Below are 15,485 nucleotides of genomic sequence, written 5' to 3'. Positions count from 1 at the left end.
GAAAACATTTGATGCGTCTTTAACTTCGTCAGTAATCGAGTGAAAACAGTGAAAACCTTTCACTTTGAAGTTCATCGTCTCACCCAGAGCTGCGTGAACTGTTTGGAGATTTCCATAATGCTCAGAAAAACTGCATTTTAACTCCATTAAACTGTGAATGGATTTATTTTATTAGTGTTATATAGTTTGTATTGCTACTTCAATAAAATATGTTTTATTGAATACATCTCTCCTAATCGTTCGCCATCACTGACACACGGCAGCATCAGGTCATCAGTCAGGCTGCAGGCTGCCGCTGCGCTCGTCTCTGGGGAGTCGCTGCTAAAGCAGGCAGAAAACGACCTGAGCAAGCAGGTCAAATCAACCCTGAAACCCTCTCGGCTCTGCAAAGTGTGTCAGCCTGAAACTTCCACAGCTGCGAGTGAAACTGGATCGAAGAGGACTCAGGTTCACACCAGCATGCAACACGTCTACAGAGAAATGACAAATAATTCAATAATCCTAATGCAGTCTGAAACCTAATAGTGCAAGTTTTGTAATGAAAAGTGTTTTCCCAACATTTCATGACTTAAATCACATTTAAGCTCCTCAGTGGACTTTAATTTAGCCGTTTGCCCGCCTAATAACTGATTTCATGATGATGCATTTGTGCCGTTTCCTGTCATTTGACAGCAAAAACAAACAACTCTCTGTGCTGCTGGGGCAAAACATCCACGAACATCATCCCTGTGAACAAAAGATAATCCGAGGATAAAACAATGAAAACAACTTTTAGTTCCAACTATAGTCCACTGTTGTTAAACTACAGGCTCATCAAGAGTAGGACTCTGCAGTTATAATAATAAATACAAGCTTATATGCTTCGTGCTTACACACATTTAAATGCATTAAAAATGATTCAGTTACAAGTAAAAACACTAAGTATAAATCATAAAAACAATAATGTGTTAGACAATTTAAATAGAAATGCAAAAAGTGCAACATCAACATGTTGAACACGTCTTTGAACGTTCAGGTTTAAACGTGGACAGAAAGTGCTTCAGGCGGGCGGCTCCATAACTGATCCTCTATTCATTCAAACACCTGCGTCTCATTTGAATCAGGGTCACGGTGGGTAAGTCTGTGACCTCACGCTGCAAATATTAACTGGAGTAAAAGCAGCTAATTAACCTTGAAATCCTCCTCGTCTTCCCGCCGCACTGACCTGCCTGCGCTGCAAACAATCGCTTGAACGAACGAAGGAAACTAACCGTGAAACTCAACAAGACCGTCACAGCATTCAGGCCCGGCCTGCGAGTCAGAGCGCACCCCACACTGCGGATGCACAGCACAGTCCGGCGTGTGCGCGGACACGCTGATTGTGCGTCCCGATGGCTCAAAAGCGGCTTTGAATGCAGCACGGCACATTTGTTGCACTTGAGCCGCACCAGAGGACATTTAAAAAGAAATAAATCACCGCTCTGACAATCACGCCGCTTTCATCGCGTTAACGGGACGCACAAGAGTTTCTGCTCGCTAATCAAGCGTGGAAACAGAGGAGAAAGGGCTGAAGAATGGAGGAAGGCTCAACTCTAGAGCCGTGCAGTCAAGTTTATTTGCACAGCCTTTAATCACGCGTAGTCTTCAGCAGTTTCACTGAGCCCCCCATTGAAAAAATAATAAAAGGAGTGATGAATGAAAGTGATTCCTCAGTCCTACAAGTACAAAAAGGCAGAAAAGGCGCAGACTTTGCTTTAGGTCTTCCTCTGTGATTAATTGTTCCTCCAGTTTATTTTGCATCTTTGTCTGATGAAGAAATTGACAAAACTCAGAGCGAGACTCGAGGAACAGCTGTGAGGTAAAAACGGAAAAATTCTCCTTCTGCACAGGAAATCACCCTCGATGTGACTCGTAATAGGACCAATCACAGACTGGCATACTTCAGGATAATATGCACAATGGTGGATTAGACACACTGCAGGTAAAAATACAGAAACTGAGACGAAAGGTGTTCATTTATGAGAAAAGTGCAAAAACAGCCTGAAACTATAAACACAGATTTTATCCATCTGAGCAGGATCCTGATATTTTTACATCCAAAGAGGAAACTGGACTTTTATACAAGTAAAGACTGAACACACACACACACACACACACACACACACACACACACACACACACACACACACACAGACACACACACACACACACACACACACAGCAAAGTTGTGTGTGCAATCAGACGTAACAGCCACATCTGTTCAGGCTCCTAAATGAGATCTTCACAGCTCGTTTCTCATTCAGATAATCCACTCTCACACAGCTGTGAGACTCCTCAGGGCGTCACACATGTAACTGAAGTGGGCAGATTTATAGAGGTTAAAGGAACAGAACATGAAACGTGTCATAGAAACAGACAAAAATGTGTCATCAACTCATTTAAAGCTCGAGGGGCCGAGAGCAGGTCACCATCAAACTAACCCAGACTGTTAGCCGTGCGCTAAGTCAGCTCATATTCTGAGCAAACAGGCCTCTGTAGATTTTTTCCTCTCTCAAAATTTGGGGAATTTTGAGATTAGTATAAAGCTGTTTTTTCTAATTAAATTATTTCAAACTTTTTGCTAGCGATAACCACCGTGAATGATTTTACAGTAAGAGCACCACAGATACCAGCAGGGGCTGAGCCGCTGAGCTGGAAAAGGGCAAGCTGCGGCATTTGGCTCCGAGTCTGAGAGATCCCATCGATCAAGTGAAGTGGGGATGGGAAGTAGACCACACGATGAAAGAAAAGTTACTCCCCCCGAGGGGGGCACGATGAAAAATATGACATGAAATACCAACGAAGAGAGGAAACCAAAAGCTTTATGTCACACAGGACTGCTGCACGTCCAGGTTCTTCCCCTTTAACTTTTCCTTTTGTTTTCCTGATAACTTGAACAGACCTGCACCGTTTTAAAGTCAGCAGTCACCAAAACAAGGAAGCGTCCGCACTAAAATCACTTCCAATGGTTGGAAGAAAAGCAAGAATGGGTTCAGTCTGTCTGTCTGTCTTCATTAGTGGCCATAAGTGCATTGGACCGGTCAAAGTTTCACTGAGTCTGGATGTAATTCAGTTAAATGCCTAAATGTTGCTTTTCCTTTCAATCACAGTCCGGAGGTAATGCTGAGTGCTTCTGATTGGCCAGAGGTGATGTGGATTCGTCATGACTGCTGGATGGCGAGAGGTCACAGCCTCGACACGTCTTGATTCAAGTACAGCTTCGAGGTTTATAAAGCAAAGCTTTGTATTCCACTCATTGTGAGTCCATGTGTATGTTTGTGGGTGAGTTTGCATGGATTATTAAAAAATGGACTCCAGTATAAAATAACAATAAAGAGAATAAAAATAAGGAAATGCTGAGAAATGACGAAGAAGAGGCAAGAAATGACAAACAAAATGATCACAGAGACAATGAAGCTAGAAAATACAACAACAAAGAAAAAGGGACCACAAAAAGATACAAAATAACCACAAAGACACCAAACTACTAAAACCTACTGAAGCTACAGAGAGATGAGAACACAAAGCGACGCATAACATCCAGAAATGTTTCACAACAGGCGCTGAACATAAAACGACTGCACGATGATGGCACGCGGCCTTTTTTTTGTTTTCCATCGTGTTGTAGTCGTCCTCACCTCTTTAAGGTCACTTTGTGTCTCTTTATGGTTATGTTGTGCTCCTCTGTGCCTTTTCACTGAACTCTGTGACTTTACAAACACTTACTTCACACAGAGGCTCTTTGCAGGGGTCCTCTGACCTCTCGGCCCCCCGGGCCTGTGCTTAAAGGGCCGGTTCGGTAATCCATTCACGTGTGAGTGTGTACTGGCGTGTGTGTGTCAGCGAGGTCGGGATTAGTGAGTCCAGGTCAGAGTGTCAATTTGTCCTTTCTGCACTGGCCACACATGAGTTTTTACACCAAATTATGTCCATTGATTCTACTTGTAGATCAGATGTACAGACTTGTGCAACTGTAACCATTTAAGATGCTTCAAAGCACTTTCGTCCTCATCGCTAATATAAAAGTACCAGCTGTATCCAAACCTATAATCAGATAATTATATCGCTCTGTTTAACTTTATCATCCAATCAACAGCAGAGGATTAATGGCAAACATTTGCTGATTGCTGAACTTTGTGCTGCATATCGGTGTGTGAGCTACCTTGAGCGCACGCACATGTTGCGGGGACGTAAATCTGCCTACACACTTGGTTTCAGGTTAGATTAAGACTCGAGAAGACGAATGTAAGTCACACATCAACAAGTGAAACCATGTTTGTCACGCTGTTCAGTGCAATGATGCGTCTACGGAGGTACAAGTCGTGTTAAAATGAAAACTAACCTAAAGAATGACTGAATGTAACAGAACTGACTAAAAGAACAACGAATAAAGAGCTCCTTTAAAAACTGATGATGCAGGACGGCACTTTTGTTGCATCACAGCTGTGCCACAGTTCTTTACAGCTGTGTTTTGTACCAATGCACCAAAATCCTGTTCAGACACGCACAGTTATCTCCTCCTTCTTACAGCTGCTCCCTTTAGGGGTCAACTCAGTGGATCATCTGCCTCCATCAACCCAAAAAACACAAATCCATCTTTGCAGCTATGCAATCTTCTCAAGCTGCAATTCAGTGGAAGTTGACTGTGACTGTATGTCCCAGCATGAAACAGCACAGCTGGTTCACATGTATTCAATCTTTTTCTCTTTACCCAATTTAACCAGCAGTGACTTTTATCGTCAGGACAGTGAGCACAGGCACGATTACTCACTGTGGGAGTGTTAAATTTGTTCCTCGCAGTAAAACGTATAAAAATGTCATATTTTCTTAGTTTTGGCTTTACTTTAAAAAAGTTGATTCAAGATTCAAGTGACTAAGAAAACGTCAAGACGCCAAAGAATAAACTGAGCAGTCGGATTTGATCAACATCACAATGAATTACATAAAAAGATAAAAGCATCCGTTTAGCAAACTCACTCCTTGCAGTATCATCATCTTATTACTGAAACATCATTACTGAGTTTAATGTTGGTCATGGTAGAGAAGACTTAAAGTGCTGCTATACTTTGTGTTGTATGTGAAAAGTTCAGAAGAGTCTAAAGTCTGGAGCATTTTATTTTCACTGTGAGGTGCGTAAGTGTGAAAGCGCGTCAGAGTGAATACGAGCCTGTGTGACATCTGTGTGTGCGGCTTAGCTGTGTGTGCGTGTGATTGATTGTTCCCTGTGATGAACGCTGATTGCCTGCAATCAGGGAGGTGATTAAAACTGGATTTGCTTCATTAAAAGTGTGCGTGTGTGCTCAGACCTTGGCGAGCGGTGCAACGTGATTTGCACACATGCTTGCTTCAGCCAAACACGACATGTTAGCACAGGAGCGACGAGCCTGCCTCCCAGAGAGCATTTTTACATTCAGCTGCAGTGAAAAGAAAACAGGCCTGTGTTTGAAAGCAGAGCTCAGGATCATGCTTCCTCTGTTAGCCTGCTGAACTCATTTATACATTTAGCAAGTTGCTGAAATCCAAAGTGCAACATGCTTCTCCTGCAGAACAATGTCCACAAGTGAGTTACAAGTAGTGAGTTTTTAGATGCAGGCAGCTCTCAGTGAGGATGACAGCGGTCTGAATAAATACAGGGAAAACCCAGAGTGACTTTTTCTGACCTTTCCATCTGTCTTCATGTACACGAGGTGACAGCTATAGGAAGTGAGAGCGACCCAGGGCGCTACCTGCTTAACAAAACAAAGCATCTGATCCCTGTCCTGGTGCTGCCGCCTCCTCTCAGCGCCAGGAACTCAGTGACCACGAGGCCCAAGATAGCGTCTAAGATCGTTGTTTCCATCAGCAGAGAAAGCTATAGAGGGCCCCCGTAGTGACACAGACATGATGTTGATTAATCACATACAGCATGAACGGGAGGAGCTGCACGGAGGTGGGTTGTAAAGTGGCTTGCAGATGTGCATCAGCTGTAGACAGAGTGGAAATTTTCTGACTGGACCCTAACCCATCAGCTGATGTGAGGTGGCAATGAGATCAGAGATCTGAGCTCGACTTCATCGCCTGCCTCACTTCTTTCTTCAGGAAGAATTTTAATAAAACATTTTGCTCCCTTTTTGAAAAAATAAGCATTTTATCTCCATGCGACTGCTCCTCAAGTGAGTCACTGCATTAAAGTTACTAACTAAAGTTAATATTCTAATTTGGCTCAAATATATATTTTACCTTTCTGCATTAATGGTAATGAATCGATCATTCTAATTACAGGCACAGTGGCTCACAGGTAACAGGAATCCACGCAGGGCTCTCGAGTGGGGTTCGTTCCTTAAGTTTCTCCATGAGCTCCGTTTTCACGCACCCCTAAAAAACAAGCTCAGTTAAAACTGTAACCGAGTAATTTTAAAGATGTTATTAACTTAATCTTTGGGTTGAAGTAAGAATGAATCATCTGTGAGACTTTCATTGTTCAGTTTTTGTCATATATTTTAAATGTAAGAAGAGCTGAAATCAAAGTCGTTTCTTAGAAAAGTATTTTTTTAGTATTATGTTTCGGGCCGTACCTCCCTGCGTGATTAATTTTTCCTCATCAAACAAACTAAAAATAGAGGTAATACAAGTTTGTTTTGGATACAGTCTTGGCACATTAGTGCAGTAAATAACTCGCTCAGAGTTGGAAGCCCTCGATCACTCGATAAGAGAATGGCCCGAGGGAGCCGTGGGGCAGGTTGGATCAAATCACGCCATGTGCAGCTCTGCTCCCCGCCTGCAGCGCAGCAGGACGCTCTGTTAGTCTGAGCTTTCACGCTTCATTAAAAAGTCAAATGGAAAAAAACTATCTCAGAGTTCGCCTCCATATTTGGTGATTTCACGTCTCCTCCATCAGTTTGCATCCTGAGTGTAACTCTGAGGTTGAACTGTTCAGTGCTGCATCTCGCCATCACTCAGAAATACAAACACAGAAACATTTTTCACACATTCATCCATGCTCGTGTGTGATCTGTTCAGACAGACGCACACACCACCTAGTAGGAGAGGAAAGTCAGGTCTGTTTACAGCTACTACATCTGTTCAGTGTAGCAGACGTCAGGGGAACCACCTTTGATCCGAGTCCAACGGAGCTGCAACCAAAGAGCAGCGGCCAACAGCCCCCAGGCTGTAAATCCCCCCCATTAGATTTATTGCTAATTTATTGGCCCATGCAAGAAAATCCTGTTTTTAATTTCAGCACCGATAGCTCAAAGCTTTTCCTCGAGTTATAATGAATCCAGGGAAGATTCACAAAGGTCTCTGAGAGCAGTCACACGCTCAGCTTGCTCAAATACTGTATCACATGCTTTTTAGTGCTCCAAATATCCCATTCATCACCATCTTTACTGAATTATCTGTCCATTGTCCCACTTCCTTTCTGAAAAACAGGTCAAAATGCAAAAATATTTGTTTTAATATCATATAAGAAAAAAGAGGATGAACATTCCCATAATTTGGGAAGTTTGGGAACTTTCACAAAAGGGTTAAATTAAGCGGGAAAAGAACCTTAGAGTCATAAATCAGTCATCTGTGGACACAGTGACAAAACAAAACACACTTTAGATTTACTGCATCTTATAATTCCAAAAAATATCATCTTAAAATGTTGAGTGTGAATAAACGTCCATAAATCTGACTACAAATTATAAAAATATGCTCCTTATCTCCAGGAAATGCTGCAGAGTCCCCAAGTTTGATTTACTGTCACCATAATTCAGTCAATAATGTGTTTTTTTAATTTAAGCACTGGGCGGTGGAGGGGGGTGAGCACTTCTGGGGTCCTGTGGGGTCGTGTTTCCTTATTTTCTTGCAAATTTTTATTCATTTTCTAGACCAACTTATTCTGGAAATGCCTTTTTCACATTAAAGGCATCAGTTTGCTCTACAGCGTGGAGCCACAGGTTTCCTAATAAAGTCATTTGTGCATTAACAACCAAGATAGAAGAAGTTACTAAATTCATTATTTCTATAGAAAAGTAGGAGGAAGTTTAAATTGTCTTCTTTGTGAATTTGACACGTGACATTTTCTTTTCCTGCGTGTAGGAATTTAAAAAACAAACTTGTATCACACAAAGAGCAATGACAGGTTGCTGACTGGTACATCATCAGCACTGAAGTCAGAGAGCGTTCGTAACTTAAAGGGAAACACGACAAAGTTCAAAATATACTCTTTGCATGAAAACACCTTGAAATCCATCAACAGTAAGTGTTTGGTTAAATTTAGCAACAGTGTTCAAACATCTTTATACAGGAGACTCCTCTGACCTGCAGCAGTCTGCTCTGTGAGCGTCTCCTGGCAGGCTTTTAACCACCAACCAATCATTTGTTATTAAATTACCATCTTTGCATTTATATAAACTCATGAGCGGGCTGTTTCCTTCTTCAGGGTTTCTGTTTGTGTATCCAAGGCTCCAAACTGACATAAGCAACGGTTACAGTTAAAAACAGGACAAAAGGGTGAAAAGTGTTCGTGTAAAGCAGAGGCAGCTTTGCTCTTTAGCTGGAGATTAAAACGAAAAACCAGTTAAAGTGTTTCATGGACTGTTTCCTTCAGTTATCTTGGAGCAGTTTTCACTTTAATATAAACTGCATGGGTTGCATTAACGTTAAAATTCCCCCGCGGCTGTTGAAGCTCACGTATCTCAGAGAAACTCGATTCTCAAAAGGCAAATCAGGATGAATGAATCTCACACTTCCTGCACCTCCGTCCGTTCAAACTCCGGCTGAAGCTGCATTCCTGCTGAAGTGTCCACTAGGAAAGGACACAAATAACACTCAGAAAGGAGAGTGGATGAGGAGAGAGCCCAAAGAGAATCATTAGTCACACATTTTTATTATGATTAAATCATTTTCACCCCTCAAGCTCTTTGAGCTCCTTGAAAACACTGAATTAATTTCCCACAGAGGCGGTGACCCCGCCGATGCCGAGACGGGGGAGAGGCCGAGTTTTGTTAACGCTCGCAGATAAAAACGTGGCGGTTAGATAAGAACTCGCAGGATTCCTCGTCTGCCCGAGCGGCCTGCCTGCTCTGCATCGTGTCTTCCCCACTATCACAGAACCAAAAACGCCTCACATACAACACGGCGGCAAAGATCAGACAAACGCACACTTGAGGACACTGTGGACAGCGATTACACGTGCACGTGTGCTTTCATGGAGCACAACCTGGTGTGTGTCAGCTGAGGGGTGTTTCTCACATCACGCTGAAAACATCTGGTTCTCTGCTGAACTCTGACAGGAAGTCTGGCAGCATCACCGACCGGCCTGACAGCCACAGCATCCATATCACAGTTCATCTGGAAGGTTAACGTGTGGAGGTAAAAAGGTAAAACTCACAATCTAAACATCTCTGAGAAAACCTTTGCTGAATGTAACTTATTTAAAATGAAGACAGAAGGTTGTTATTCCAGTCAATAACTCAGAGCAGTAATATTGTGGTTATGAAACTCTCTGGCACATATGTGCAGCATATTTCAAGGATTATTGATATAAATAGTTGCAGCAGTGGCCCAAAAATTCAATATTTACCACAACTATGTTCTTATTTTCCTGAAGGACGCTGGCGTGTTCTGAAACAACGCCTTGATTAGTCAGAATTTCTGCATCTTATCTCTTTAACGTTAGCCATCTGCAGAGGTTCCTTCCTGTTCTCTGTCCAGTTCATTTCTTCTTGATTTTACTCAAAGTTTGAGACATTGAGCTTTAAATTCAGCTCCTGAGAAATCACCGTCTTCTCGACATTCTCGCCTCTCCGCACTGAACTTTATATCTGTGAATCAGCTGCTGCAGTAACACAAAACTCAAAAACTGCACCGACACACTCAGAGTGGTGTCAGCTCAAGTCTCAGTTTGGTTGAGATCCGACCACATCAACAGAAGCTGGTCGCAGGTGGGTGGAGCTGAACTGCATCATGCTGCATGTTGCATGGTCTGTCCAGAAGAAAACGTAAAGGCAAACAAAGAAAACTGTGCTCTTTGCAGAGTCCTCGACTCGTTTTTGTTTAACCGGCTGATGAACGACCGTGAGGTCAAAGTAAAGACAAACAGCTGCCACACATCTGGTGGAGTCACACGCATTGTATTGATTATCATATAGTTAGGGCTGGATCCCTTAGTTATTACATAAGTTATTATAGGTGTAGGCTGCTGGGGGATTCCCATGATGCACTGGGTGTTTCTTATTCACTCACTATGTGTTAACAGACCTCTGCTGAATCATATCTGTTATTAATCTCTGTCTCTCTTCCACAGCATGTCTTTATCCTGTCTTCCTTCTCTCACCCCAACCGGTCGAAGCAGATGGCCCCGCCCCTCCCTGAGCCTGGTTCTGCCGGAGGTTTCTTCCTGTTAAAAGGGAGTTTTTCCTTCCCACTGTCGCCAAAGTGCTGCTCTTAGGGGCTCATATGATTGTCAGGTTTTTTCTCTGTATGTTTAATTGTAGGGCCTACCTTACAATATAAAGCACCTTGAGGCGACTGTTGTTGTGATTTGGAGCTGTATAAATAAAACTGAATTGAATTGAAAAGTTCAGTGAAATCACAGAAACATGAAATTTCACCCCACAAAAAGCAAAACAAAGCACAGCCAGGCTGAGGACTCACAATCAAACACAACAGAGAGGACAGCACTGCACACCTGCACAGAGACTCAGCACAGACCAGGGAGAGAAGGGTTACGAACAGGTGAATTCAATTAGACTCTGATGAGGGCAGGTGAGAGAAGGAGGGGAAATAACCTTCAAAATAAAACAGGAAGTGAACTGAAAGCAGGGCAGAGGAAACATGAAAAATGACAGGATTCCAATAAAAAATAAGCACAAATAAGAAAAGGGGCCGTGACAGTTAAAGATTCAAATGCTGTGAAAATAAACACAAACTACAAATTATCAATTTGAAAGGTCACATAAAGGTTCTTTTTCAAAACAACACAAATGTGTTTGAGAGTCCAAATGCATGATTTCCCCCGAGGAGACGCACACAATGATGTGCTGACAGTTTCTTGACTAGAGCACAGTGATCCCTCTGTTTCAGCGCGCAGCGTCACCGTACACGCACACAAGCTGCAACACATCGCCTCACTTAGCACATGCTAACACTTAGAGGCGACCCCGGGGAGCGGGCCATCGCACCGCTCACGTGTTCAGAGTTTGGACTCAAATGAAAGGAGGTCTGTAGATGACAGAAACCAAACCACAGCCAGCCCGACACCTTGGCCACGGAGCCGGTGAGGGCCGCCTTGTTCTCCATTTGCACAGGAAACTGCCGCTCTTTTCGTACCTCCCAGCGGAACGTGAACACATTTTTCAGGGTTTTTTGGACACACACACACATTTGCAGCGAACTAAAGAGCAGAAATCTCACATTATCCATCTCCCAGGAGGCATCAAAGAAAAACATTCTGCAATTTACTGAAATAACAAGAAGATTTTATAGTTCAGAGAAATATGCTGGCATGTGTTTCAAACTACTCGCGTCTATAAAACTAACGAGGGAAACCATATTTAATATTTAAAGCCATTCAATAGCTCAGAGATTAAAAAATACTGACAACAAACAATTAAACTGTAAAATGAGAAAAGGCCAAATATAGGAATGAGAAAACTACAAAATGTAATATTAATGGCTGTATGTCATCTTTACCTTTGATGATACAGTTTCTGTGAGTGTGTGTGTGTGTGTGTGTGTGTTTTCTCTCCTGTGCTCAGTCATTAAAGACTACAACTGGATTTTGAGGATGACTTTGTAGCAAATTTATGTTGGACCAGTAACGATTGCCTTTAATTTCCTTTGTATGTCCTGTTTGAATCGTGACGCTAACATTAAACACGAGTTCCTAATAATAAGGTCAGCATGTGGATGATGAATCTGAAGTTTGCTCCAAATGCTCAGTTTGACACGTTTTTTTCTGCTCTTGGATCAGTCTGACGTCAGAGAGAGAGGATATCCTTATATGGCACTTTCACCTGCAAGCCCCACACACACCTGATGTTTGAACCCTCCATTTATAAGGGAAAGCCAATCAGAAGAGAGCTAGCTTAAAGGCAGACGAGCTAAAATGGTTTATTTCAGACTGGGATGAACTCCACAAAAGGCCCGCAGAACATATACAGGGATTATTTTGAAGCGTGGATCATGCAAAATTACTTTATTAGAGTCCATGTATGTGATTAAAATCTTTATATATTAGTTACATTATGCATATATTATCATCTTAGTTTTAACAGAGCATTTTAGTGCTTCAGTTTTAAACGAGAAAAGGCTCTAAGGGTGAGAGTGCTCCTCATTTTATCCTCCAACTAGTTCTGGAAACGAGCAGCCTTCTGAAAAAGGTCACAGGCTGTTCATCGTTTAGCTTTTAGCTCGGAGCCTTCTTTGTAATTATTTGTGGTTTGTGGTTGTGAGCATTAGTTATATGACTCCTTAATAAAAAACTTTTGGTACTTAAACATCAGGATACTCCTCGTACATACATGGGAACTGTACAGCAGGCTTTCCAAGGCAGACACTTTATTTTCCAATAAAATGTTAAGTAACAAAAATGCAGGTTTGCACGAGTGCGAGAAAAATCATTGAAAAACTTGTTTGGGGCACCAAGTTAAAGTTCAGGCCCTGAACCAAACTTTACCCACAGAGGCTGCGACGTGTTTCCTGGTAATGAGATCGGGGTGTCGGGTAACACAACTCCTGGTGGGCTCTGAAACTGGACTCGTCTGTTTGTTATTTTAGTGAAGTCAGGTAGCGGCGTCTCTCTTCTCCTCCGTTTATTTGACATCGGTGACGGGACACATGTGGAAAAAAACGCCCCAGAAGCCACGTTTACCTGCCTCCGCCGGGCCAGCGTGCTCTGACATTAAAGAGGTCTCGTGTAAAGCTCCCTCTTTGGTCTTTACTTCATTTTACGTCAGTGTTTTCTGTTCATGTTCTTTTTTTAAGCTGCTAAGCTGTAAAGAAACTACTAGCTGTTAGCAGCTAGCCACAGTTGAGACGCGCTCGTATTTCTGTCTCCATGGAAACAGGTTATGTAAATACAGTTTGACTGACTGAAGTTTGGCCACAGCTCACATTTCAATCCCAGTCAGAACTGGTGACGGTGGATGATGTTTGTTTTTCATAGCGGATCCGGTGGCGGGCAGTCGGCCAACACCGCGCTCGAGTGAAGGACGTGAGGCAGGTCAGCCAGAGTGAACGTCACAGTATCAGAAACTTAATTGGTGCCTGTGTTTTCTTATCTAGACACGACTCTGACCACCTCGTCTTCCCTCCATCACTTCGACCCCATTTTCCTCTTTAACCTTTCGACCTGTCCTCTGCATCAAAGCTGCTTATGAAATCATGAAAATGTGACTTTCACCATCGAATCATCACCTTAAGGTCTGCAGCGTCTCTTTCACTCAGATTTCCAAATCACACAGGACGATAAAAAGCCTCTGGTGACTTCATTAAGGAAGTTTTATTAAAAACTTGACCCAAAAGATGCAGCTTTACATATTCACCCTTTAAACTCCTTGAGCATCGCAGCAGGTGATGCATTTTCTGTCCTGTTTAACAAACCGGCACGCCGCATTCAAAGCTCCGTCCTTCTCTTTCTGTCTCTGCTTTGTCTACACAAAGTTCACAGGAAAGTTCGTGACCTCGAAGCATGACTTCACATGTTTTGAAACTCGGTCTTGAATGCATTACGGAGACTGCAGCTGATGGCCATCTGTCCGCCAACGTGTTCTCTGTCTGGATCGCATGAAATAACCTCCCATTAGTCTGTGTTGCTCATCCAAAAAACGCGTCTTTGAAAAGACAAATAAAACAAACTAGCACGCTATTTTCACGCCTCAGTTCTCATCCCCACCCGTGGCCTCAATACTAATGAGATTTTTCTAATTCTCCACAATAAACTGTGTAACCTGTAAACCAGGAGCACATTCAAGGTCTTTGTTTGTAGTGCAGGAAATGCAAGAAGAGGAAAAGTCGCGCTATCACATGTACTGCTGTCGCTCTGCTTTTCTCTTTAAGGACAACAGAAACAGTGATGGTAAAATCAAAGAAGCAGCTGCGCTCACAAGTCTGACACCAGTTTGTCACCACAGTAATTATAGTTTCTCAGCTTCGGTGTGATGTTTTCCATGATTTAGATACAACAGAATTGTTGTTTGAGGTTTTATGTGTCCTCAGGCAGACCTCATCTCTGCGCCTGATCAGGATTTGTGCTCTGAATCAGATTAACAGCCACAAAAAGGGACGTCGAGGGTTAAAAGTTGAACTCACAGCAAAAGAAACCTCAACACCGTATCCCCCAAAATTCTGTTTGGAAAGAAATGTAAATTCGGTGGTTTTGTAACAGTACATGTACCACTAAGGTGTTTCACAGTGCAGCTTCCACCTGTTGTGTTAAACTTCTGCATGTTCCTGCACACACTTTGCAGCAGGTGTGTTACCAGGACTTTGATCCGGTTCAGAGGAAGGCTCAAGTGTTTTGTACTGATGATGAATAAAGGCTGAATGATGGCTGGCAGCAGCTGTGTGAATGAAGGACCTCACTCACTGAAGATAATCACACTCAAACACTCACCGCCTCTTTGTGGAGTCCTTCAAACCTCTCACAGCCTTAAGCCCGCCGGCTTCCACCCTCTTTTAGAGTCATTTCTCAGAATTCCTCCCAGAAGGACGTTGTTCTTGATTACCTCGCTTCCTCCTCTGCACTCAGCGCTCTCCTTTCTCCTCCTCTCAGCCTTTTATCTCCGACCTAATGTAAGAAACTTAAGACACAAAGAAGCCCACGTACCTCTTTCTCTTCCTTCTAACCACCTCTTACAGCTGATCAAACAACAGGCTCCAGCTTTGTTTTTTAGCTTCCTTTACTTTCTCTTATTTATACAGCACCAAATCACCACAACAGTCGGCTCAAGGTGCTTTATATTGTACAGTAGACCCTACAATAATACATACAGAGACAAACCCAACAATCATATGACCCCCTATGAGCAGCACTTTGGTGACAGTGGGAAGGAAAAACTCCCTTTTAACAGGAAGAAACCTCCAGCAGAACCAGGCTCAGGGAGGGGCGGGGCCATCTGCTGTGATTGGTTGGGATGAGGGGAGGAAGACTCAAAGTCTTCCACAGTTTGTCACTATCGTCTACCTGAAGGAGCACGTGGACGGAGACAAAGGCGCTCGTTTCAGAACATTTAATGAAATCTCATCCTTTTATACACCAGAGGGCGAGACATGATGTTTGTGCTGATTTTAGACATGAAAAGCTGTTTTTGACTCAAACACACAAACAAATATGATCAAATCATACATAAAACAACCATGACTGGATTTTAAATCTCAATATAAATCTCAGCATGGTGCACTTTGATGTTCCCTCTAAAGGTCGTCTCTTAGTAAACACAAACTGTAATTTAATCCAGTGTTGATAAAGATATTAAGTCTAAAATCCTGCTAGAGT

The 15,485-nt window shown here is 42.7% G+C and overlaps 1 protein-coding gene across 3 annotated transcripts in view; it reads right to left on the bottom strand.

The window, feature by feature from the left end:
- Positions 1-15,485, bottom strand: part of LOC309706825 (semaphorin-3D) — a 104,004-nt gene that overhangs the window by 24,269 nt on the left and 64,250 nt on the right. The window lies entirely within an intron of this gene.

This window comes from Aulonocara stuartgranti, assembly GCF_965226115.1.
Source record: "Aulonocara stuartgranti genome assembly, chromosome: 5".
Taxonomy (NCBI): Eukaryota; Metazoa; Chordata; class Actinopteri; order Cichliformes; family Cichlidae; genus Aulonocara; species Aulonocara stuartgranti.
This window is presented reverse-complemented; position numbering and strand designations above follow the sequence as displayed.